This window comes from Lissotriton vulgaris, chromosome 1_1, assembly GCF_964263255.1.
Source record: "Lissotriton vulgaris chromosome 1_1, aLisVul1.2, whole genome shotgun sequence".
NCBI classification, from domain to species: Eukaryota; Metazoa; Chordata; class Amphibia; order Caudata; family Salamandridae; genus Lissotriton; species Lissotriton vulgaris.
In genome coordinates this window covers 230,114,693-230,140,963 of record NC_141685.1, presented here as the reverse complement: position 1 = coordinate 230,140,963, position 26,271 = coordinate 230,114,693, and the positions used below count along the sequence as shown (strand labels likewise).

At 37.0% G+C, this 26,271-nt stretch overlaps 4 non-coding genes across 4 annotated transcripts; all 4 read right to left on the bottom strand.

Annotated features, from left to right (window-relative positions):
• Window positions 1-1,452: 1,452 nt before the first annotated feature.
• On the bottom strand, window positions 1,453-1,524 carry TRNAD-GUC (transfer RNA aspartic acid (anticodon GUC)). The gene has a single exon. It is a non-coding gene; the product is annotated as a tRNA-Asp (tRNA).
• Window positions 1,525-21,951: 20,427 nt separating this feature from the next.
• Window positions 21,952-22,023, bottom strand: TRNAD-GUC (transfer RNA aspartic acid (anticodon GUC)). The gene has a single exon. It is a non-coding gene; the product is annotated as a tRNA-Asp (tRNA).
• Window positions 22,024-23,342: 1,319 nt separating this feature from the next.
• Window positions 23,343-23,414, bottom strand: TRNAD-GUC (transfer RNA aspartic acid (anticodon GUC)). The gene has a single exon. It is a non-coding gene; the product is annotated as a tRNA-Asp (tRNA).
• A 2,021-nt stretch (window positions 23,415-25,435) lies between these two features.
• TRNAD-GUC (transfer RNA aspartic acid (anticodon GUC)) lies at window positions 25,436-25,507 on the bottom strand. The gene has a single exon. It is a non-coding gene; the product is annotated as a tRNA-Asp (tRNA).
• Window positions 25,508-26,271: the final 764 nt, after the last annotated feature.

Here is a 26,271-nt window from a genome sequence, read left to right as displayed (position 1 = left end):
TATATTTTACAATGTTAGAAAGTACATCATTTTATTTAATTGTGTGAATAAAAGGAATCGCCTCCCCGTCGGGGAATTGAACCCCGGTCTCCCGCGTGACAGGCAGGGATACTGACCACTATACTAACAAGGACTTATTGGCTTCAGTTAAACAGTGCTCACCTCCCTGGGGTTAAGGCATGCCCTCGATCAATTCTCAGTATTGTAATAGGCAGAATTGCTGCTTTTGGTTAGGACAAGTAATCTTTTTTCCTAAATTATTACAATACAGGAATTCCTAGCCAAAAACAATTAGTTTTATGAAGAAATTATTTCATTGAAATAAATATCTATCGATCTGTCTATCTAGCTATCTTTCTATTCATCAATATATATATATATATATATATATAATCAGCTCACTTTACCATTTGCAGCTTATAACTATTAGCCACCACGGGTCACTACTAACCAAAAGCACTCATTCTCCTTGTAAATCGTGCCAATCGAGTGGAACAGCAGCCTAGGATTCACAACTGCTTCATCTCATTTTCCAACAGATTGTAGACGTAAATTGGTTTTGATGGTACGCCTGTGCATGCTGAAATATTCAGATCATATTCTGAATTTCAGTTAACACATCAGTAAGCATTTTGGCCATCAGTGAATTCAACCTTTTTTCTCAATCGGAATAGGCAAGGATAATGACAGATATATTTTACAATGTTAGAAAGTACATCATTTTATTTAAATGTGTGAATAAAAGGAATCACCTCCCCGTCGGGGAATTGAACCCCGGTCTCTGGCGTGACAGGCGGGGATATTGACCACTATACTAACGAGGACTTATTGGCTTAAGTTAAACAGTGCTCACCTCCCTGGGGTTAAGGCATGCCCTCGATCAATTCTCAGTATTGTAATAGGCAGAATTGCTGCTTTTGGTTAGGACAAGTAATCTTTTTTCCTAAATTATTACAATACAGAAATTCCTAGCCAAAAACAATCAGTTTTATGAAGAAATTATATTCATTGAAATAAATATCTATCGATCTTTCTATCTAGCTATCTTTCTATTCATCAATATATATATTTATATATATATATATATATATAATCAGCTCACTTTACCATTTGCAGCTTATAACTATTAGCCACCAGGGGTCACTACTAACCAAATGCAGTCATTCTACTTGTAAATCGTGCCAATCGAGTGGAACAGCAGCCTAGGATTCACCACTGCTTCATCTCATTTTCCAACAGATTGTAGACGTAAATTGGTTTTGATGGTACGCCTGTGCATGCTGAAATATTCAGAGCATATTCTGAATTTCAGTTAACACATCAGTAAGCATTTTGGCCATCAGTGAATTCAACCTTTTTTCTCAATCGGAATAGGCAAGGATAATGACAGATATATTTTACAATGTTAGAAAGTACATCATTTTATTTAATTGTGTGAATAAAAGGAATCCCCTCCCCGTCGGGGAATTGAACCCCGGTCTCCCGCGTGACAGGCGGGGATACTGACCACTATACTAACGAGGACTTATTGGCTTCAGTTAAACAGTGCTCACCTCCCTGGGGTTAAGGCATGCCCTCGATCAATTCTCAGTATTGTAATAGGCAGAATTGCTGCTTTTGGTTAGGACAAGTAATCTTTTTTTCTAAATTATTACAATACAGAAATTCCTAGCCAAAAACAATTAGTTTTATGAAGAAATTATTTCATTGAAATAAATATCTATCGATCTGTCTATCTAGCTATCTTTCTATTCATCAATATAAATATTTATATATATATATATATATAATCAGCTCACTTTACCATTTGCAGCTTATAACTATTAGCCACCAGGGGTCACTACTAACCAAAAGCAGTCATTCTCCTTGTAAATCGTGCCAATCGAGTGGAACAGCAGCCTAGGATTCACAACTGCTTCATCTCATTTTCCAACAGATTGTAGACGTAAATTGGTTTTGATGGTACGCCTGTGCATGCTGAAATATTCAGATCATATTCTGAATTTCAGTTAACACATCAGTAAGCATATTGGCCATCAGTGAATTCAACCTTTTTTCTCAATCGGAATAGGCAAGGATAATGACAGATATATTTTACAATGTTAGAAAGTACATCATTTTATTTAATTGTGTGAATAAAAGGAATCGCCTCCCCGTCGGGGAATTGAACCCCGGTCTCTGGCGTGACAGGCGGGGATACTGACCACTATACTACCGAGGACTTATTGGCTTCAGTTAAACAGTGCTCACCTCCCTGGGGTTAAGGCATGCCCTCGATCAATTCTCAGTATTGTAATAGGCAGAATTGCTGCTTTTGGTTAGGACAAGTAATCTTTTTTCCTAAATTATTACAATACAGAAATTCCTAGCCAAAAACAATCAGTTTTATGAAGAAATTATATTCATTGAAATAAATATCTATCGATCTTTCTATCTAGCTATCTTTCTATTCATCAATATATATATTTATATATATATATATATATATATATATATAATCAGCTCACTTTACCATTTGCAGCTTATAACTATTAGCCACCAGGGGTCACTACTAACCAAAAGCAGTCATTCTACTTGTAAATCGTGCCAATCGAGTGGAACAGCAGCCTAGGATTCACGACTGCTTCATCTCATTTTCCAACAGATTGTAGACGTAAATTGGTTTTGATGGTACGCCTGTGCATGCTGAAATATTCAGATCATATTCTGAATTTCAGTTAACACATCAGTAAGCATTTTGGCCATCAGTGAATTCAACCTTTTTTCTCAATCGGAATAGGCAAGGATAATGACAGATATATTTTACAATGTTAGAAAGTACATCATTTTATTTAATTGTGTGAATAAAAGGAATCGCCTCCCCGTCGGGGAATTGAACCCCGGTCTCTGGCGTGACAGGCGGGGATACTGACCACTATACTAACGAGGACTTATTGGCTTCAGTTAAACAGTGCTCACCTCCCTGGGGTTAAGGCATGCCCTCGATCAATTCTCAGTATTGTAATAGGCAGAATTGCTGCTTTTGGTTAGGACAAGTAATCTTTTTTCCTAAATTATTACAATACAGAAATTCCTAGCCAAAAACAATTAGTTTTATGAAGAAATTATTTCATTGAAATAAATATCTATCGATCTGTCTATCTAGCTATCTTTCTATTCATCAATATATATATTTATATATATATATATATATAATCAGCTCACTTTACCATTTGCAGCTTATAACTATTAGCCACCAGGGGTCACTACTAACCAAAAGCAGTCATTCTACTTGTAAATCGTGCCAATCGAGTGGAACAGCAGCCTAGGATTCACCACTGCTTCATCTCATTTTCCAACAGATTGTAGACGTAAATTGGTTTTGATGGTACGCCTGTGCATGCTGAAATATTCAGAGCATATTCTGAATTTCAGTTAACACATCAGTAAGCATTTTGGCCATCAGTGAATTCAACCTTTTTTCTCAATCGGAATAGGCAAGGATAATGACAGATATATTTTACAATGTTAGAAAGTACATCATTTTATTTAATTGTGTGAATAAAAGGAATCGCCTCCCCGTCGGGGAATTGAACACCGGTCTCCCGCGTGACAGGCGGGGATACTAACCACTATACTAACGAGGACTTATTGGCTTCAGTTAAACAGTGCTCACCTCCCTGGGGTTAAGGCATGCCCTCGATCAATTCTCAGTATTGTAATAGGCAGAATTGCTGCTTTTGGTTAGGACAAGTAATCTTTTTTCCTAAATTATTACAATACAGAAATTCCTAGCCAAAAACAATCAGTTTTATGAAGAAATTATTTCATTGAAATAAATATCTATCGATCTGTCTATCTAGCTATCTTTCTATTCATCAATATATATATATATATATATATATATTTATATAATCAGCTCACTTTACCATTTGCAGCTTATAACTATTAGCCACCACGGGTCACTACTAATCAAAAGCACTCATTCTCCTTGTAAATCGTGCCAATCGAGTGGAACAGCAGCCTAGGATTCACAACTGCTTCATCTCATTTTCCAACAGATTGTAGACGTAAATTGGTTTTGATGGTACGCCTGTGCATGCTGAAATATTCAGATCATATTCTGAATTTCAGTTAACACATCAGTAAGCATTTTGGCCATCAGTGAATTCAACCTTTTTTCTCAATCGGAATAGGCAAGGATAATGACAGATATATTTTACAATGTTAGAAAGTACATCATTTTATTTAATTGTGTGAATAAAGGGAATCGCCTCCCCGTCAGGGAATTGAACCCCGGTCTCTGGCATGACAGGCGGGGATATTGACCACTATACTAACGAGGACTTATTGGCTTAAGTTAAACAGTGCTCACCTCCCTGGGGTTAAGGCATGCCCTCGATCAATTCTCAGTATTGTAATAGGCAGAATTGCTGCTTTTGGTTAGGACAAGTAATCTTTTTTCCTAAATTATTACAATACAGAAATTCCTAGCCAAAAACAATCAGTTTTAGGAAGAAATTATATTCATTGAAATAAATATCTATCGATCTTTCTATCTAGCTATCTTTCTATTCATCAATATATATATATATATATATATATATATATATATATATATATATATATATATATATATAATCAGCTCACTTTACCATTTACAGCTTAAAACTATTAGCCACCACGGGTCACTACTAACCAAAAGCAGTCATTCTCCTTGTAAATCGTGCCAATCGAGTGGAACAGCAGCCTAGGATTCACGACTGCTTCATCTCATTTTCCAACAGATTGTAGACGTAAATTGGTTTTGATGGTACGCCTGTGCATGCTGAAATATTCAGAGCATATTCTGAATTTCAGTTAACACATCAGTAAGCATTTTGGCCATCAGTGAATTCAACCTTTTTTCTCAATCGGAATAGGCAAGGATAATGACAGATATATTTTACAATGTTAGAAAGTACATCATTTTATTTAATTGTGTGAATAAAAGGAATCGCCTCACCGTCGGGGAATTGAACCCCGGTCTCCCGCGTGACAGGCGGGGATACTGACCACTATACTAACGAGGACTTATTGGCTTCAGTTAAACAGTGCTCACCTCCCTGGGGTTAAGGCATGCCCTCGATCAATTCTCAGTATTGTAATAGGCAGAATTGCTGCTTTTGGTTAGGACAAGTAATCTTTTTTCCTAAATTATTACAATACAGAAATTCCTAGCCAAAAACAATTAGTTTTATGAAGAAATTATTTCATTGAAATAAATATCGATCGATCTGTCTATCTAGCTATCTTTCTATTCATCAATATATATATTTATATATATATATATATATATAATCAGCTCACTTTACCATTTGCAGCTTATAACTATTAGCCACCAGGGGTCACTACTAACCAAAAGCAGTCATTCTACTTGTAAATTGTGCCAATCGAGTGGAACAGCAGCCTAGGATTCACCACTGCTTCATCTCATTTTCCAACAGATTGTAGACGTAAATTGGTTTTGATGGTACGCCTGTGCATGCTGAAATATTCAGAGCATATTCTGAATTTCAGTTAACACATCAGTAAGCATTTTGGCCATCAGTGAATTCAACCTTTTTTCTCAATCGGAATAGGCAAGGATAATGACAGATATATTTTACAATGTTAGAAAGTACATCATTTTATTTAATTGTGTGAATAAAAGGAATCGCCTCCCCGTCGGGGAATTGAACCCCGGTCTCCCGCATGACAGGCGGGGATACTGACCACTATACTAACGAGGACTTATTGGCTTCAGTTAAACAGTGCTCACCTCCCTGGGGTTAAGGCATGCCCTCGATCAATTCTCAGTATTGTAATAGGCAGAATTGCTGCTTTTGGTTAGGACAAGTAATCTTTTTTCCTAAATTATTACAATACAGAAATTCCTAGCCAAAAACAATCAGTTTTATGAAGAAATTATTTCATTGAAATAAATATCTATCGATCTGTCTATCTAGCTATCTTTCTATTCATCAATATATATATATATATATATATATATATAATCAGCTCACTTTACCATTTGCAGCTTATAACTATTAGCCACCACGGGTCACTACTAACCAAAAGCACTCATTCTCCTTGTAAATCGTGCCAATCGAGTGGAACAGCAGCCTAGGATTCACAACTGCTTCATCTCATTTTCCAACAGATTGTAGACGTAAATTGGTTTTGATGGTACGCCTGTGCATGCTGAAATATTCAGATCATATTCTGAATTTCAGTTAACACATCAGTAAGCATTTTGGCCATCAGTGAATTCAACCTTTTTTCTCAATCGGAATAGGCAAGGATAATGACAGATATATTTTACAATGTTAGAAAGTACATCATTTTATTTAATTGTGTGAATAAAAGGAATCGCCTCCCCGTCGGGGAATTGAACCCCGGTCTCTGGCGTGACAGGCGGGGATATTGACCACTATACTAACGAGGACTTATTGGCTTAAGTTAAACAGTGCTCACCTCCCTGGGGTTAAGGCATGCCCTCGATCAATTCTCAGTATTGTAATAGGCAGAATTGCTGCTTTTGGTTAGGACAAGTAATCTTTTTTCCTAAATTATTACAATACAGAAATTCCTAGCCAAAAACAATCAGTTTTAGGAAGAAATTATATTCATTGAAATAAATATCTATCGATCTTTCTATCTAGCTATCTTTCTATTCATCAATATATATATATATATATATATATATATATATATATATATATATATATATATATATATATATAATCAGCTCACTTTACCATTTACAGCTTAAAACTATTAGCCACCACGGGTCACTACTAACCAAAAGCAGTCATTCTCCTTGTAAATCGTGCCAATCGAGTGGAACAGCAGCCTAGGATTCACCACTGCTTCATCTCATTTTCCAACAGATTGTAGACGTAAATTGGTTTTGATGGTACGCCTGTGCATGCTGAAATATTCAGAGCATATTCTGAATTTCAGTTAACACATCAGTAAGCATTTTGGCCATCAGTGAATTCAACCTTTTTTCTCAATCGGAATAGGCAAGGATAATGACAGATATATTTTACAATGTTAGAAAGTACATCATTTTATTTAATTGTGTGAATAAAAGGAATCGCCTCCCCGTCGGGGAATTGAACCCCGGTCTCCCGTGTGACAGGCAGGGATACTGACCACTATACTAACAAGGACTTATTGGCTTCAGTTAAACAGTGCTCACCTCCCTGGGGTTAAGGCATGCCCTCGATCAATTCTCAGTATTGTAATAGGCAGAATTGCTGCTTTTGGTTAGGACAAGTAATCTTTTTTCCTAAATTATTACAATACAGAAATTCCTAGCCAAAAACAATCAGTTTTATGAAGAAATTATTTCATTGAAATAAATATCTATCGATCTGTCTATCTAGCTATCTTTCTATTCATCAATATATATATATATATATATATATATAATCAGCTCACTTTACCATTTGCAGCTTATAACTATTAGCCACCACGGGTCACTACTAACCAAAAGCACTCATTCTCCTTGTAAATCGTGCCAATCGAGTGGAACAGCAGCCTAGGATTCACAACTGCTTCATCTCATTTTCCAACAGATTGTAGACGTAAATTGGTTTTGATGGTACGCCTGTGCATGCTGAAATATTCAGATCATATTCTGAATTTCAGTTAACACATCAGTAAGCATTTTGGCCATCAGTGAATTCAACCTTTTTTCTCAATCGGAATAGGCAAGGATAATGACAGATATATTTTACAATGTTAGAAAGTACATCATTTTATTTAATTGTGTGAATAAAAGGAATCGCCTCCCCGTCGGGGAATTGAACCCCGGTCTCTGGCGTGACAGGCGGGGATATTGACCACTATACTAACGAGGACTTATTGGCTTAAGTTAAACAGTGCTCACCTCCCTGGGGTTAAGGCATGCCCTCGATCAATTCTCAGTATTGTAATAGGCAGAATTGCTGCTTTTGGTTAGGACAAGTAATCTTTTTTCCTAAATTATTACAATACAGAAATTCCTAGCCAAAAACAATCAGTTTTAGGAAGAAATTATATTCATTGAAATAAATATCTATCGATCTTTCTATCTAGCTATCTTTCTATTCATCAATATATATATATATATATATATATATATATATATATATATATATATATATATATATATATATATATAATCAGCTCACTTTACCATTTACAGCTTAAAACTATTAGCCACCACGGGTCACTACTAACCAAAAGCAGTCATTCTCCTTGTAAATCGTGCCAATCGAGTGGAACAGCAGCCTAGGATTCACCACTGCTTCATCTCATTTTCCAACAGATTGTAGACGTAAATTGGTTTTGATGGTACGCCTGTGCATGCTGAAATATTCAGAGCATATTCTGAATTTCAGTTAACACATCAGTAAGCATTTTGGCCATCAGTGAATTCAACCTTTTTTCTCAATCGGAATAGGCAAGGATAATGACAGATATATTTTACAATGTTAGAAAGTACATCATTTTATTTAATTGTGTGAATAAAAGGAATCGCCTCCCCGTCGGGGAATTGAACCCCGGTCTCCCGCGTGACAGGCAGGGATACTGACCACTATACTAACAAGGACTTATTGGCTTCAGTTAAACAGTGCTCACCTCCCTGGGGTTAAGGCATGCCCTCGATCAATTCTCAGTATTGTAATAGGCAGAATTGCTGCTTTTGGTTAGGACAAGTAATCTTTTTTCCTAAATTATTACAATACAGAAATTCCTAGCCAAAAACAATCAGTTTTAGGAAGAAATTATATTCATTGAAATAAATATCTATCGATCTTTCTATCTAGCTATCTTTCTATTCATCAATATATATATATATATATATATATATATATATATATATATATATATATATATATATATATAATCAGCTCACTTTACCATTTACAGCTTAAAACTATTAGCCACCACGGGTCACTACTAACCAAAAGCAGTCATTCTCCTTGTAAATCGTGCCAATCGAGTGGAACAGCAGCCTAGGATTCACCACTGCTTCATCTCATTTTCCAACAGATTGTAGACGTAAATTGGTTTTGATGGTACGCCTGTGCATGCTGAAATATTCAGAGCATATTCTGAATTTCAGTTAACACATCAGTAAGCATTTTGGCCATCAGTGAATTCAACCTTTTTTCTCAATCGGAATAGGCAAGGATAATGACAGATATATTTTACAATGTTAGAAAGTACATCATTTTATTTAATTGTGTGAATAAAAGGAATCGCCTCCCCGTCGGGGAATTGAACCCCGGTCTCCCGTGTGACAGGCAGGGATACTGACCACTATACTAACAAGGACTTATTGGCTTCAGTTAAACAGTGCTCACCTCCCTGGGGTTAAGGCATGCCCTCGATCAATTCTCAGTATTGTAATAGGCAGAATTGCTGCTTTTGGTTAGGACAAGTAATCTTTTTTCCTAAATTATTACAATACAGAAATTCCTAGCCAAAAACAATCAGTTTTATGAAGAAATTATTTCATTGAAATAAATATCTATTGATCTGTCTATCTAGCTATCTTTCTATTCATCAATATATATATATATATATATATATATATATAATCAGCTCACTTTACCATTTGCAGCTTATAACTATTAGCCACCACGGGTCACTACTAACCAAAAGCACTCATTCTCCTTGTAAATCGTGCCAATCGAGTGGAACAGCAGCCTAGGATTCACAACTGCTTCATCTCATTTTCCAACAGATTGTAGACGTAAATTGGTTTTGATGGTACGCCTGTGCATGCTGAAATATTCAGATCATATTCTGAATTTCAGTTAACACATCAGTAAGCATTTTGGCCATCAGTGATTTCAACCTTTTTTCTCAATCGGAATAGGCAAGGATAATGACAGATATATTTTACAATGTTAGAAAGTACATCATTTTATTTAATTGTGTGAATAAAAGGAATCGCCTCCCCGTCGGGGAATTGAACCCCGGTCTCTGGCGTGACAGGCGGGGATATTGACCACTATACTAACGAGGACTTATTGGCTTAAGTTAAACAGTGCTCACCTCCCTGGGGTTAAGGCATGCCCTCGATCAATTCTCAGTATTGTAATAGGCAGAATTGCTGCTTTTGGTTAGGACAAGTAATCTTTTTTCCTAAATTATTACAATACAGAAATTCCTAGCCAAAAACAATCAGTTTTAGGAAGAAATTATATTCATTGAAATAAATATCTATCGATCTTTCTATCTAGCTATCTTTCTATTCATCAATATATATATATATATATATATATATATATATATATATATATATATATATATATATTCACTGAAAAAACCACAGGTTTCACACCAGTTATAGTTAGGAATTAGCATTTAAAAAACCTTTGAAATTCACTGAAAAAACCATAGGTTTCACACCAGTTATAGTTAGGAATTAGCATTTAAAAAACCTATTAAATTCACTGACAAAACCAGTTATAGTTAGCTGGAAATTTTACTGATATAAAACCAATGAAATTCCACGTTATAGTTAGTTGGACTCACTATAACTTGCGCGTGCAATGCACTGCTGATGACGTCACATATTACATCACTCATGACATGGTCAGTGACATCACTCATGACATCACTGATGACACCATCCAGTGAATATGTGTCTTTCTGAAAAATAAATATTAGTGAGTAATGTTTAAATATTTAAATATATATATTATTGTTTCACTTTGTGTATAAGTGGCTACATGTGTTGGTAAGTAGCTACATGCGTATGTATATGGGTTATTAGATGTTTCTCTTAGTATCAGTATGAGTGTCTATATGGTTTGGTGGGGGTATTACTTAGCACATAGATGCATGAGTGACTAACTCGCTGTTTGTATGTGTTTTGAAGACAGCATATGTGCAGGACTGTATGGATGGATGAGTGTGTATATGTGTTTGTTAGTGAGTGAATGACTGTCTCACTAGTGTCTTTATCAGTAACTACATATGTTTTAATCTAGTATATGTGAATATTGATGTATATAAGTGAGTATATGTGAGAGTAAGAGATTGTAAGAGTTCCTGTTTAAATAAGTATGTGTTTCTATAAGTGATTGTTTAAGAGAATAAATATGTGTAATTTTCAATACAAGTAAGGTGGAAGTGTGTGTATAACTCTATATTCAAATAAATGGATGTTCAATAGTTTATTTGCACGTGTGAGTATGTGTGTGAGTAACTTTTGGATGACTGTCGGTGTGTAACAGGATGTATAGGTGTATCACTTCATATGATAAGTGAGTATATGTATGAGTGACTATATAGAACTGTTGGTGAATGACTGGATGTGCATATAGATGGTGGAATTACTGAATTGCTTGTTGTAACTGATATGGGTATCTCCATTTTTTTTTAAATTTCAGTTTCTATTTTTGAATATGTGTTTCAAGGGTTACATTACAGTGAAAGGAGGTCTGTCACTATGTCACAAGGATGGTGTCATCAGTGATGTCATGAGTGATGTCACTGACCATGTCATGAGTGATGTAATATGTGACGTCATCAGCAGTGCATTGCACGCGCAAGTTATAGTGAGTCCAACTAACTATAACGTGGAATTTCATTGGTTTTATATCAGTAAAATTTCCAGCTAACTATAACTGGTTTTGTCAGTGAATTTAATAGGTTTTTTAAATGCTAATTCCTAACTATAACTGGTGTGAAACCTATGGTTTTTTCAGTGAATTTCAAAGGTTTTTTAAATGCTAATTCCTAACTATAACTGGTGTGAAACCTGTGGTTTTTTCAGTGAATTTCAAAGGTTTTTTTAATGCTAATTCCTAACTATATAAGACCTGAAAGCCCACCAGGAATCTCCAGTATGCGCCAGGGGACTGCATTGCAGAGAGGTGTAATGAAGCCACAACCCTTTTTACACCTCTCTGCAACGCAGCCCCCGTGCATGTTTGAAGAGGGGAAACTAATTCCCCTTGCATACTGGGGGCCCCTGGGGGCCTATTAGCCCACCTGGAACCTCCAGTATGCGCCTGGGGCTGCATTGCAGAGGTGTAATGAGACTATGCCCCTTGTTACACCTCTCTGCAACGCAGCCCACTGCCGCGTTTGCAGAGGGGGAACTAATTCCCCTTGCATACTGGGGGTCCCTGGGGTCAACTAGTCCACCAGGAGCCTCCAGTATGCACGAGGGAGCTGCATTGCAGAGAAGTGTAATGAGGCCACACCCTTGTTACACCTCTCTGCAATGCAGGCCACTGGCGCCTTTGCAGAGGGGGGACTAATTCCCCTTGCATACTGGGGGTCCCTGGATCATATCTGCCCAAACACCGATATTCCGAACGATTGTAAATGACTTTTCTTGAGAAACATTTGGATTTGGATTATCATGTCCTATACTTTGGAATTTTTGAAAGACTGACTTTGAGGATGCTATAAATTACTCAAGTCTGCCCGAATTGTGTGGGTAAAATTGATACCTAGTCACTTTGAATAGGAATATACTTATGTCTCGTCTAACATTTGGAAGAAATATCTAGTTATATGACAACGGGATACCGACATAACTTGAAGGAAATAAGAACGCCCTGAAGAAGTTCTGTTGTACAGAACGAAACGTTTCGGCTGGCTGTGGTACATAAACTTAAGGAAAATAAAAGCATTTGAATATACACCAAGATTCAGCGCTTCAATAAGTACTCTAAGTGATATGATTTGATTGGACTCATTGTGAAAGTGGTGCTGTGCCAAACTTTGGAATATTCTCCACTACTCTCTACTACTTACTCTCTCCCACTCTCTACTACTCACTCTCTACTGCTCTCTACTACTCACTCTACTACTTACTCTCTACTACTCTCTACTACTCAGTCTCTACTACTCACTCTCTACTACTCTCTACTACTCACTCTACTATTCACTCTACTACTCTCTACTACTCACTCTGCTACTCTCTCTACTGCTCTCTACTACTCTCTACTACTCACTCTCTACTCTCTATTACTCACTCTCTACTCTCTACCTCTCTACCTCTCTACCTCTACACCTCTACCTCTCTACCTCTCTCTACACGCACACATATAGACATATATGCATATATATATGTGCATATGCATTTATATATATGTATGTGTATATATAAAAAAAACAACTAAACATTTTTTTTTCTAATCAGCTACTTTTAAAACTGTCATTCTTTTTCCCCATGGTACACTCCCCGGTACGCTTACCGGTGCGCGTACCGGGCGCTCACCCCGCGAAAATCAAAAATTTTTTTTATTTTTTTTTGGCCCCGTGGGGCCCTTTTATGGCCCCCACATCAAACCTAGGGGGTCAAGGGGGGTCTACTCTGCCCCCTTATGGTCATTTCCCCCTTTGTTTTGGCCACCTCTTGTGTCTCGATCCTACCGAGACACAAGATGGCGGCCGCTCCGGACTGTTTAGAATGTTTACAGACCCCCCAGAGCCAATCAGCTTTCTCCGCGCAAGTCGCGTGACGCGCCCGGTGCGCGTACCGGGCGCTCACCCCGCGAAAATCAAAATTTTTTTTTATTTTTTTTTTGCCCCGTGGGGCCCTTTTATGGCCCCCACATCAAACCTAGGGGGTCAAGGGGGGTCTACTCTGCCCCCTTATGGTCATTTCCCCCTTTGTTTTGGCCACCTCTTGTGTCTCGATCCTACCGAGACACAAGATGGCGGCCGCTCCGGACTGTTTAGAATGTTTACAGACACCCCAGAGCCAATCAGCTTTCTCCGCGCAAGTCGCGTGACGCGCCCGGTGCGCGTACCGGGCGCTCACCCCGCGAAAATCAAAATTTTTTTTTATTTTTTTTTTGCCCCGTGGGGCCCTTTTATGGCCCCCACATCAAACCTAGGGGGTCAAGGGGGGTCTACTCTGCCCCCTTATGGTCATTTCCCCCTTTGTTTTGGCCACCTCTTGTGTCTCGATCCTACCGAGACACAAGATGGCGGCCGCTCCGGACTGTTTAGAATGTTTACAGACACCCCAGAGCCAATCAGCTTTCTCCGCGCAAGTCGCGTGACGCGCCCGGTGCGCGTACCGGTGCGCTTACCGGAGCGCTGCTATAGATATATATATTTTTTTGAACCTTAATTACTCAAAATCCACTGGAGCACATATCTTGAGACATAGCAAAGGCACATCGGGCTACCAGTCCCTACAATTTTGCCAAGTTTGGTGGAAATCCATTCAGCCGTTCGGGCTAAAAGTGAAATCGACCGCCCTATGGAAATTAACATGGGGAAAACGCGTTTTGGGACCCCCCTTTTATCTCGGCCCCCGCTTGATGAATCCCCCCCAAACTTTCAGGGAAGGACCGGACCGCCATGAGACCATTTTCCTGAAAATTTCAGGCAGATTCGTCAACCGGCGCCAAAGTTATTCAAAATAGAATGTTGAGATTTAACATTGAAAATTATCCTAACTATAACTACCTACTGGCGACCGCCAGTAGGTAATATATATATATATATATATATAATCAGCTCACTTTACCATTTACAGCTTAAAACTATTAGCCACCACGGGTCACTACTAACCAAAAGCAGTCATTCTCCTTGTAAATCGTGCCAATCGAGTGGAACAGCAGCCTAGGATTCACCACTGCTTCATCTCATTTTCCAACAGATTGTAGACGTAAATTGGTTTTGATGGTACGCCTGTGCATGCTGAAATATTCAGAGCATATTCTGAATTTCAGTTAACACATCAGTAAGCATTTTGGCCATCAGTGAATTCAACCTTTTTTCTCAATCGGAATAGGCAAGGATAATGACAGATATATTTTACAATGTTAGAAAGTACATCATTTTATTTAATTGTGTGAATAAAAGGAATCGCCTCCCCGTCGGGGAATTGAACCCCGGTCTCCCGCGTGACAGGCAGGGATACTGACCACTATACTAACAAGGACTTATTGGCTTCAGTTAAACAGTGCTCACCTCCCTGGGGTTAAGGCATGCCCTCGATCAATTCTCAGTATTGTAATAGGCAGAATTGCTGCTTTTGGTTAGGACAAGTAATCTTTTTTCCTAAATTATTACAATACAGGAATTCCTAGCCAAAAACAATTAGTTTTATGAAGAAATTATTTCATTGAAATAAATATCTATCGATCTGTCTATCTAGCTATCTTTCTATTCATCAATATATATATTTATATATATATATATATATATATATAATCAGCTCACTTTACCATTTGCAGCTTATAACTATTAGCCACCAGGGGTCACTACTAACCAAAAGCAGTCATTCTACTTGTAAATCGTGCCAATCGAGTGGAACAGCAGCCTAGGATTCACCACTGCTTCATCTCATTTTCCAACAGATTGTAGACGTAAATTGGTTTTGATGGTACGCCTGTGCATGCTGAAATATTCAGAGCATATTCTGAATTTCAGTTAACACATCAGTAAGCATTTTGGCCATCAGTGAATTCAACCTTTTTTCTCAATCGGAATAGGCAAGGATAATGACAGATATATTTTACAATGTTAGAAAGTACATCATTTTATTTAATTGTGTGAATAAAAGGAATCGCCTCCCCGTCGGGGAATTGAACCCCGGTCTCCCGCGTGACAGGCGGGGATACTGACCACTATACTAATGAGGACTTATTGGCTTCAGTTAAACAGTGCTCACCTCCCTGGGGTTAAGGCATGCCCTCGATCAATTCTCAGTATTGTAATAGGCAGAATTGCTGCTTTTGGTTAGGACAAGTAATCTTTTTTCCTAAATTATTACAATACAGAAATTCCTAGCCAAAAACAATCAGTTTTATGAAGAAATTATTTCATTGAAATAAATATCTATCGATCTGTCTATCTAGCTATCTTTCTATTCATCAATATATATATATATATATATATATAATCAGCTCACTTTACCATTTGCAGCTTATAACTATTAGCCACCACGGGTCACTACTAACCAAAAGCACTCATTCTCCTTGTAAATCGTGCCAATCGAGTGGAACAGCAGCCTAGGATTCACAACTGCTTCATCTCATTTTCCAACAGATTGTAGACGTAAATTGGTTTTGATGGTACGCCTGTGCATGCTGAAATATTCAGATCATATTCTGAATTTCAGTTAACACATCAGTAAGCATTTTGGCCATCAGTGAATTCAACCTTTTTTCTCAATCGGAATAGGCAAGGATAATGACAGATATATTTTACAATGTTAGAAAGTACATCATTTTATTTAATTGTGTGAATAAAAGGAATCGCCTCCCCGTCGGGGAATTGAACCCCGGTCTCTGGCGTGACAGGCGGGGATATTGACCACTATACTAACGAGGACTTATTGGCTTAAGTTAAACAGTGCTCACCTCCCTGGGGTTAAGGCATGCCCTCGATCAATTCTCAGTATTGTAATAGGCAGAATTGCTGCTTTTGGTTAGGACAAGTAATCTTTTTTCCTAAATTATTACAATACAGAAATTCCTAGCCAAAAACAATCAGTTTTAGGAAGAAATTATATTCATTGAAATAAATATCTATCGATCTTTCTATCTAGCTATCTTTCTATTCATCAATATATATATATATATATATATATATATATATATATATATATAATCAGCTCACTTTACCATTTACAGCTTAAAACTATTAGCCACCACGGGTCACTACTAACCAAAAGCAGTCATTCTCCTTGTAAATCGTGCCAATCGAGTGGAACAGCAGCCTAGGATTCACCACTGCTTCATCTCATTTTCCAACAGATTGTAGACGTAAATTGGTTTTGATGGTACGCCTGTGCATGCTGAAATATTCAGAGCATATTCTGAATTTCAGTTAACACATCAGTAAGCATTTTGGCCATCAGTGAATTCAACCTTTTTTCTCAATCGGAATAGGCAAGGATAATGACAGATATATTTTACAATGTTAGAAAGTACATCATTTTATTTAATTGTGTGAATAAAAGGAATCGCCTCCCCGTCGGGGAATTGAACCCCGGTCTCCCGTGTGACAGGCAGGGATACTGACCACTATACTAACAAGGACTTATTGGCTTCAGTTAAACAGTGCTCACCTCCCTGGGGTTAAGGCATGCCCTCGATCAATTCTCAGTATTGTAATAGGCAGAATTGCTGCTTTTGGTTAGGACAAGTAATCTTTTTTCCTAAATTATTACAATACAGAAATTCCTAGCCAAAAACAATCAGTTTTATGAAGAAATTATTTCATTGAAATAAATATCTATCGATCTGTCTATCTAGCTATCTTTCTATTCATCAATATATATATATATATATATATATATAATCAGCTCACTTTACCATTTGCAGCTTATAACTATTAGCCACCACGGGTCACTACTAACCAAAAGCACTCATTCTCCTTGTAAATCGTGCCAATCGAGTGGAACAGCAGCCTAGGATTCACAACTGCTTCATCTCATTTTCCAACAGATTGTAGACGTAAATTGGTTTTGATGGTACGCCTGTGCATGCTGAAATATTCAGATCATATTCTGAATTTCAGTTAACACATCAGTAAGCATTTTGGCCATCAGTGAATTCAACCTTTTTTCTCAATCGGAATAGGCAAGGATAATGACAGATATATTTTACAATGTTAGAAAGTACATCATTTTATTTAATTGTGTGAATAAAAGGAATCGCCTCCCCGTCGGGGAATTGAACCCCGGTCTCTGGCGTGACAGGCGGGGATATTGACCACTATACTAACGAGGACTTATTGGCTTAAGTTAAACAGTGCTCACCTCCCTGGGGTTAAGGCATGCCCTCGATCAATTCTCAGTATTGTAATAGGCAGAATTGCTGCTTTTGGTTAGGACAAGTAATCTTTTTTCCTAAATTATTACAATACAGAAATTCCTAGCCAAAAACAATCAGTTTTAGGAAGAAATTATATTCATTGAAATAAATATCTATCGATCTTTCTATCTAGCTATCTTTCTATTCATCAATATATATATATATATATATATATATATATATATATATATATATATATATATATATATATATATATATATATAATCAGCTCACTTTACCATTTACAGCTTAAAACTATTAGCCACCACGGGTCACTACTAACCAAAAGCAGTCATTCTCCTTGTAAATCGTGCCAATCGAGTGGAACAGCAGCCTAGGATTCACCACTGCTTCATCTCATTTTCCAACAGATTGTAGACGTAAATTGGTTTTGATGGTACGCCTGTGCATGCTGAAATATTCAGAGCATATTCTGAATTTCAGTTAACACATCAGTAAGCATTTTGACCATCAGTGAATTCAACCTTTTTTCTCAATCGGAATAGGCAAGGATAATGACAGATATATTTTACAATGTTAGAAAGTACATCATTTTATTTAATTGTGTGAATAAAAGGAATCGCCTCCCCGTCGGGGAATTGAACCCCGGTCTCCCGCGTGACAGGCAGGGATACTGACCACTATACTAACAAGGACTTATTGGCTTCAGTTAAACAGTGCTCACCTCCCTGGGGTTAAGGCATGCCCTCGATCAATTCTCAGTATTGTAATAGGCAGAATTGCTGCTTTTGGTTAGGACAAGTAATCTTTTTTCCTAAATTATTACAATACAGGAATTCCTAGCCAAAAACAATTAGTTTTATGAAGAAATTATTTCATTGAAATAAATATCTATCGATCTGTCTATCTAGCTATCTTTCTATTCATCAATATATATATTTATATATATATATATATATATATAATCAGCTCACTTTACCATTTGCAGCTTATAACTATTAGCCACCAGGGGTCACTACTAACCAAAAGCAGTCATTCTACTTGTAAATCGTGCCAATCGAGTGGAACAGCAGCCTAGGATTCACCACTGCTTCATCTCATTTTCCAACAGATTGTAGACGTAAATTGGTTTTGATGGTACGCCTGTGCATGCTGAAATATTCAGAGCATATTCTGAATTTCAGTTAACACATCAGTAAGCATTTTGGCCATCAGTGAATTCAACCTTTTTTCTCAATCGGAATAGGCAAGGATAATGACAGATATATTTTACAATGTTAGAAAGTACATCATTTTATTTAATTGTGTGAATAAAAGGAATCGCCTCCCCGTCGGGGAATTGAACCCCGGTCTCCCGCATGACAGGCGGGGATACTGACCACTATACTAACGAGGACTTATTGGCTTCAGTTAAACAGTGCTCACCTCCCTGGGGTTAAGGCATGCCCTCGATCAATTCTCAGTATTGTAATAGGCAGAATTGCTGCTTTTGGTTAGGACAAGTAATCTTTTTTCCTAAATTATTACAATACAGAAATTCCTAGCCAAAAACAATCAGTTTTATGAAGAAATTATTTCATTGAAATAAATATCTATCGATCTGTCTATCTAGCTATCTTTCTATTCATCAATATATATATATATATATATATATATAATCAGCTCACTTTACCATTTGCAGCTTATAACTATTAGCCACCACGGGTCACTACTAACCAAAAGCACTCATTCTCCTTGTAAATCGTGCCAATCGAGTGGAACAGCAGCCTAGGATTCACAACTGCTTCATCTCATTTTCCAACAGATTGTAGACGTAAATTGGTTTTGATGGTACGCCTGTGCATGCTGAAATATTCAGATCATATTCTGAATTTCAGTTAACACATCAGTAAGCATTTTGGCCATCAGTGAATTCAACCTTTTTTCTCAATCGGAATAGGCAAGGATAATGACAGATATATTTTACAATGTTAGAAAGTACATCATTTTATTTAATTGTGTGAATAAAAGGAATCGCCTCCCCGTCGGGGAATTGAACCCCGGTCTCTGGCGTGACAGGCGGGGATATTGACCACTATACTAACGAGGACTTATTGGCTTAAGTTAAACAGTGCTCACCTCCCTGGGGTTAAGGCATGCCCTCGATCAATTCTCAGTATTGTAATAGGCAGAATTGCTGCTTTTGGTTAGGACAAGTAATCTTTTTTCCTAAATTATTACAATACAGAAATTCCTAGCCAAAAACAATCAGTTCTAGGAAGAAATTATATTCATTGAAATAAATATCTATCGATCTTTCTATCTAGCTATCTTTCTATTCATCAATATATATATATATATATATATATATATATATATATATATATATATATATATATATATATATATATATATATATATATATATATAATCAGCTCACTTTACCATTTACAGCTTAAAACTATTAGCCACCACGGGTCACTACTAACCAAAAGCAGTCATTCTCCTTGTAAATCGTGCCAATCGAGTGGAACAGCAGCCTAGGATTCACCACTGCTTCATCTCATTTTCCAACAGATTGTAGACGTAAATTGGTTTTGATGGTACGCCTGTGCATGCTGAAATATTCAGAGCATATTCTGAATTTCAGTTAACACATCAGTAAGCATTTTGGCCATCAGTGAATTCAACCTTTTTTCTCAATCGGAATAGGCAAGGATAATGACAGATATATTTTACAATGTTAGAAAGTACATCATTTTATTTAATTGTGTGAATAAAAGGAATCGCCTCCCCGTCGGGGAATTGAACCCCGGTCTCCCGTGTGACAGGCAGGGATACTGACCACTATACTAACAAGGACTTATTGGCTTCAGTTAAACAGTGCTCACCTCCCTGGGGTTAAGGCATGCCCTCGATCAATTCTCAGTATTGTAATAGGCAGAATTGCTGCTTTTGGTTAGGACAAGTAATCTTTTTTCCTAAATTATTACAATACAGAAATTCCTAGCCAAAAACAATCAGTTTTATGAAGAAATTATTTCATTGAAATAAATATCTATCGATCTGTCTATCTAGCTATCTTTCTATTCATCAATATATATATATATATATATATATATAATCAGCTCACTTTACCATTTGCAGCTTATAACTATTAGCCACCACGGGTCACTACTAACCAAAAGCACTCATTCTCCTTGTAAATCGTGCCAATCGAGTGGAACAGCAGCCTAGGATTCACAACTGCTTCATCTCATTTTCCAACAGATTGTAGACGTAAATTGGTTTTGATGGTACGCCTGTGCATGCTGAAATATTCAGATCATATTCTGAATTTCAGTTAACACATCAGTAAGCATTTTGGCCATCAGTGAATTCAACCTTTTTTCTCAATCGGAATAGGCAAGGATAATGACAGATATATTTTACAATGTTAGAAAGTACATCATTTTATTTAATTGTGTGAATAAAAGGAATCGCCTCCCCGTCGGGGAATTGAACCCCGGTCTCTGGCGTGACAGGCGGGGATATTGACCACTATACTAACGAGGACCTATTGGCTTAAGTTAAACAGTGCTCACCTCCCTGGGGTTAAGGCATGCCCTCGATCAATTCTCAGTATTGTAATAGGCAGAATTGCTGCTTTTGGTTAGGACAAGTAATCTTTTTTCCTAAATTATTACAATACAGAAATTCCTAGCCAAAAACAATCAGTTTTAGGAAGAAATTATATTCATTGAAATAAATATCTATCGATCTTTCTATCTAGCTATCTTTCTATTCATCAATATATATATATATATATATATATATATATATATATATATATATATATATATATATAATCAGCTCACTTTACCATTTACAGCTTAAAACTATTAGCCACCACGGGTCACTACTAACCAAAAGCAGTCATTCTCCTTGTAAATCGTGCCAATCGAGTGGAACAGCAGCCTAGGATTCACCACTGCTTCATCTCATTTTCCAACAGATTGTAGACGTAAATTGGTTTTGATGGTACGCCTGTGCATGCTGAAATATTCAGAGCATATTCTGAATTTCAGTTAACACATCAGTAAGCATTTTGGCCATCAGTGAATTCAACCTTTTTTCTCAATCGGAATAGGCAAGGATAATGACAGATATATTTTACAATGTTAGAAAGTACATCATTTTATTTAATTGTGTGAATAAAAGGAATCGCCTCCCCGTCGGGGAATTGAACCCCGGTCTCCCGCGTGACAGGCGGGGATACTGACCACTATACTAACGAGGACTTATTGGCTTCAGTTAAACAGTGCTCACCTCCCTGGGGTTAAGGCATGCCCTCGATCAATTCTCAGTATTGTAATAGGCAGAATTGCTGCTTTTGGTTAGGACAAGTAATCTTTTTTCCTAAATTATTACAATACAGAAATTCCTAGCCAAAAACAATCAGTTTTATGAAGAAATTATTTCATTGAAATAAATATCTATCGATCTGTCTATCTAGCTATCTTTCTATTCATCAATATATATATATATATATATATATATAATCAGCTCACTTTACCATTTGCAGCTTATAACTATTAGCCACCACGGGTCACTACTAACCAAAAGCACTCATTCTCCTTGTAAATCGTGCCAATCGAGTGGAACAGCAGCCTAGGATTCACAACTGCTTCATCTCATTTTCCAACAGATTGTAGACGTAAATTGGTTTTGATGGTACGCCTGTGCATGCTGAAATATTCAGATCATATTCTGAATTTCAGTTAACACATCAGTAAGCATTTTGGCCATCAGTGAATTCAACCTTTTTTCTCAATCGGAATAGGCAAGGATAATGACAGATATATTTTACAATGTTAGAAAGTACATCATTTTATTTAAATGTGTGAATAAAAGGAATCGCCTCCCCGTCGGGGAATTGAACCCCGGTCTCTGGCGTGACAGGCGGGGATATTGACCACTATACTAACGAGGACTTATTGGCTTAAGTTAAACAGTGCTCACCTCCCTGGGGTTAAGGCATGCCCTCGATCAATTCTCAGTATTGTAATAGGCAGAATTGCTGCTTTTGGTTAGGACAAGTAATCTTTTTTCCTAAATTATTACAATACAGAAATTCCTAGCCAAAAACAATCAGTTTTATGAAGAAATTATATTCATTGAAATAAATATCTATCGATCTTTCTATCTAGCTATCTTTCTATTCATCAATATATATATTTATATATATATATATATATAATCAGCTCACTTTACCATTTGCAGCTTATAACTATTAGCCACCAGGGGTAACTACTAACCAAATGCAGTCATTCTACTTGTAAATCGTGCCAATCGAGTGGAACAGCAGCCTAGGATTCACCACTGCTTCATCTCATTTTCCAACAGATTGTAGACGTAAATTGGTTTTGATGGTACGCCTGTGCATGCTGAAATATTCAGAGCATATTCTGATTTTCAGTTAACACATCAGTAAGCATTTTGGCCATCAGTGAATTCAACCTTTTTTCTCAATCGGAATAGGCAAGGATAATGACAGATATATTTTACAATGTTAGAAAGTACATCATTTTATTTAATTGTGTGAATAAAAGGAATCACCTCCCCGTCGGGGAATTGAACCCCGGTCTCCCGCGTGACAGGCGGGGATACTGACCACTATACTAACGAGGACTTATTGGCTTCAGTTAAACAGTGCTCACCTCCCTGGGGTTAAGGCATGCCCTCGATCAATTCTCAGTATTGTAATAGGCAGAATTGCTGCTTTTGGTTAGGACAAGTAATCTTTTTTCCTAAATTATTACAATACAGAAATTCCTAGCCAAAAACAATTAGTTTTATGAAGAAATTATTTCATTGAAATAAATATCTATCGATCTGTCTATCTAGCTATCTTTCTATTCATCAATATAAATATTTATATATATATATATATATAATCAGCTCACTTTACCATTTGCAGCTTATAACTATTAGCCACCAGGGGTCACTACTAACCAAAAGCAGTCATTCTCCTTGTAAATCGTGCCAATCGAGTGGAACAGCAGCCTAGGATTCACAACTGCTTCATCTCATTTTCCAACAGATTGTAGACGTAAATTGGTTTTGATGGTACGCCTGTGCATGCTGAAATATTCAGATCATATTCTGAATTTCAGTTAACACATCAGTAAGCATTTTGGCCATCAGTGAATTCAACCTTTTTTCTCAATCGGAATAGGCAAGGATAATGACAGATATATTTTACAATGTTAGAAAGTACATCATTTTATTTAATTGTGTGAATAAAAGGAATCGCCTCCCCGTCGGGGAATTGAACCCCGGTCTCTGGCGTGACAGGCGGGGATACTGACCACTATACTACCGAGGACTTATTGGCTTCAGTTAAACAGTGCTCACCTCCCTGGGGTTAAGGCATGCCCTCGATCAATTCTCAGTATTGTAATAGGCAGAATTGCTGCTTTTGGTTAGGACAAGTAATCTTTTTTCCTAAATTATTACAATACAGAAATTCCTAGCCAAAAACAATCAGTTTTATGAAGAAATTATATTCATTGAAATAAATATCTATCGATCTTTCTATCTAGCTATCTTTCTATTCATCAATATATATATTTATATATATATATATATATAATCAGCTCACTTTACCATTTGCAGCTTATAACTATTAGCCACCAGGGGTCACTACTAACCAAAAGCAGTCATTCTACTTGTAAATTGTGCCAATCGAGTGGAACAGCAGCCTAGGATTCACCACTGCTTCATCTCATTTTCCAACAGATTGTAGACGTAAATTGGTTTTGATGGTACGCCTGTGCATGCTGAAATATTCAGAGCATATTCTGAATTTCAGTTAACACATCAGTAAGCATTTTGGCCATCAGTGAATTCAACCTTTTTTCTCAATCGGAATAGGCAAGGATAATGACAGATATATTTTACAATGTTAGAAAGTACATCATTTTATTTAATTGTGTGAATAAAAGGAATCGCCTCCCCGTCGGGGAATTGAACCCCGGACTCCCGCATGACAGGCGGGGATACTGACCACTATACTAACGAGGACTTATTGGCTTCAGTTAAACAGTGCTCACCTCCCTGGGGTTAAGGCATGCCCTCGATCAATTCTCAGTATTGTAATAGGCAGAATTGCTGCTTTTGGTTAGGACAAGTAATCTTTTTTCCTAAATTATTACAATACAGAAATTCCTAGCCAAAAACAATCAGTTTTATGAAGAAATTATATTCATTGAAATAAATATCTATCGATCTTTCTATCTAGCTATCTTTCTATTCATCAATATATATATTTATATATATATATATATATAATCAGCTCACTTTACCATTTGCAGCTTATAACTATTAGCCACCAGGGGTAACTACTAACCAAATGCAGTCATTCTACTTGTAAATCGTGCCAATCGAGTGGAACAGCAGCCTAGGATTCACCACTGCTTCATCTCATTTTCCAACAGATTGTAGACGTAAATTGGTTTTGATGGTACGCCTGTGCATGCTGAAATATTCAGAGCATATTCTGATTTTCAGTTAACACATCAGTAAGCATTTTGGCCATCAGTGAATTCAACCTTTTTTCTCAATCGGAATAGGCAAGGATAATGACAGATATATTTTACAATGTTAGAAAGTACATCATTTTATTTAATTGTGTGAATAAAAGGAATCACCTCCCCGTCGGGGAATTGAACCCCGGTCTCCCGCGTGACAGGCGGGGATACTGACCACTATACTAACGAGGACTTATTGGCTTCAGTTAAACAGTGCTCACCTCCCTGGGGTTAAGGCATGCCCTCGATCAATTCTCAGTATTGTAATAGGCAGAATTGCTGCTTTTGGTTAGGACAAGTAATCTTTTTTCCTAAATTATTACAATACAGAAATTCCTAGCCAAAAACAATTAGTTTTATGAAGAAATTATTTCATTGAAATAAATATCTATCGATCTGTCTATCTAGCTATCTTTCTATTCATCAATATAAATATTTATATATATATATATATATAATCAGCTCACTTTACCATTTGCAGCTTATAACTATTAGCCACCAGGGGTCACTACTAACCAAAAGCAGTCATTCTCCTTGTAAATCGTGCCAATCGAGTGGAACAGCAGCCTAGGATTCACAACTGCTTCATCTCATTTTCCAACAGATTGTAGACGTAAATTGGTTTTGATGGTACGCCTGTGCATGCTGAAATATTCAGATCATATTCTGAATTTCAGTTAACACATCAGTAAGCATTTTGGCCATCAGTGAATTCAACCTTTTTTCTCAATCGGAATAGGCAAGGATAATGACAGATATATTTTACAATGTTAGAAAGTACATCATTTTATTTAATTGTGTGAATAAAAGGAATCGCCTCCCCGTCGGGGAATTGAACCCCGGTCTCTGGCGTGACAGGCGGGGATACTGACCACTATACTACCGAGGACTTATTGGCTTCAGTTAAACAGTGCTCACCTCCCTGGGGTTAAGGCATGCCCTCGATCAATTCTCAG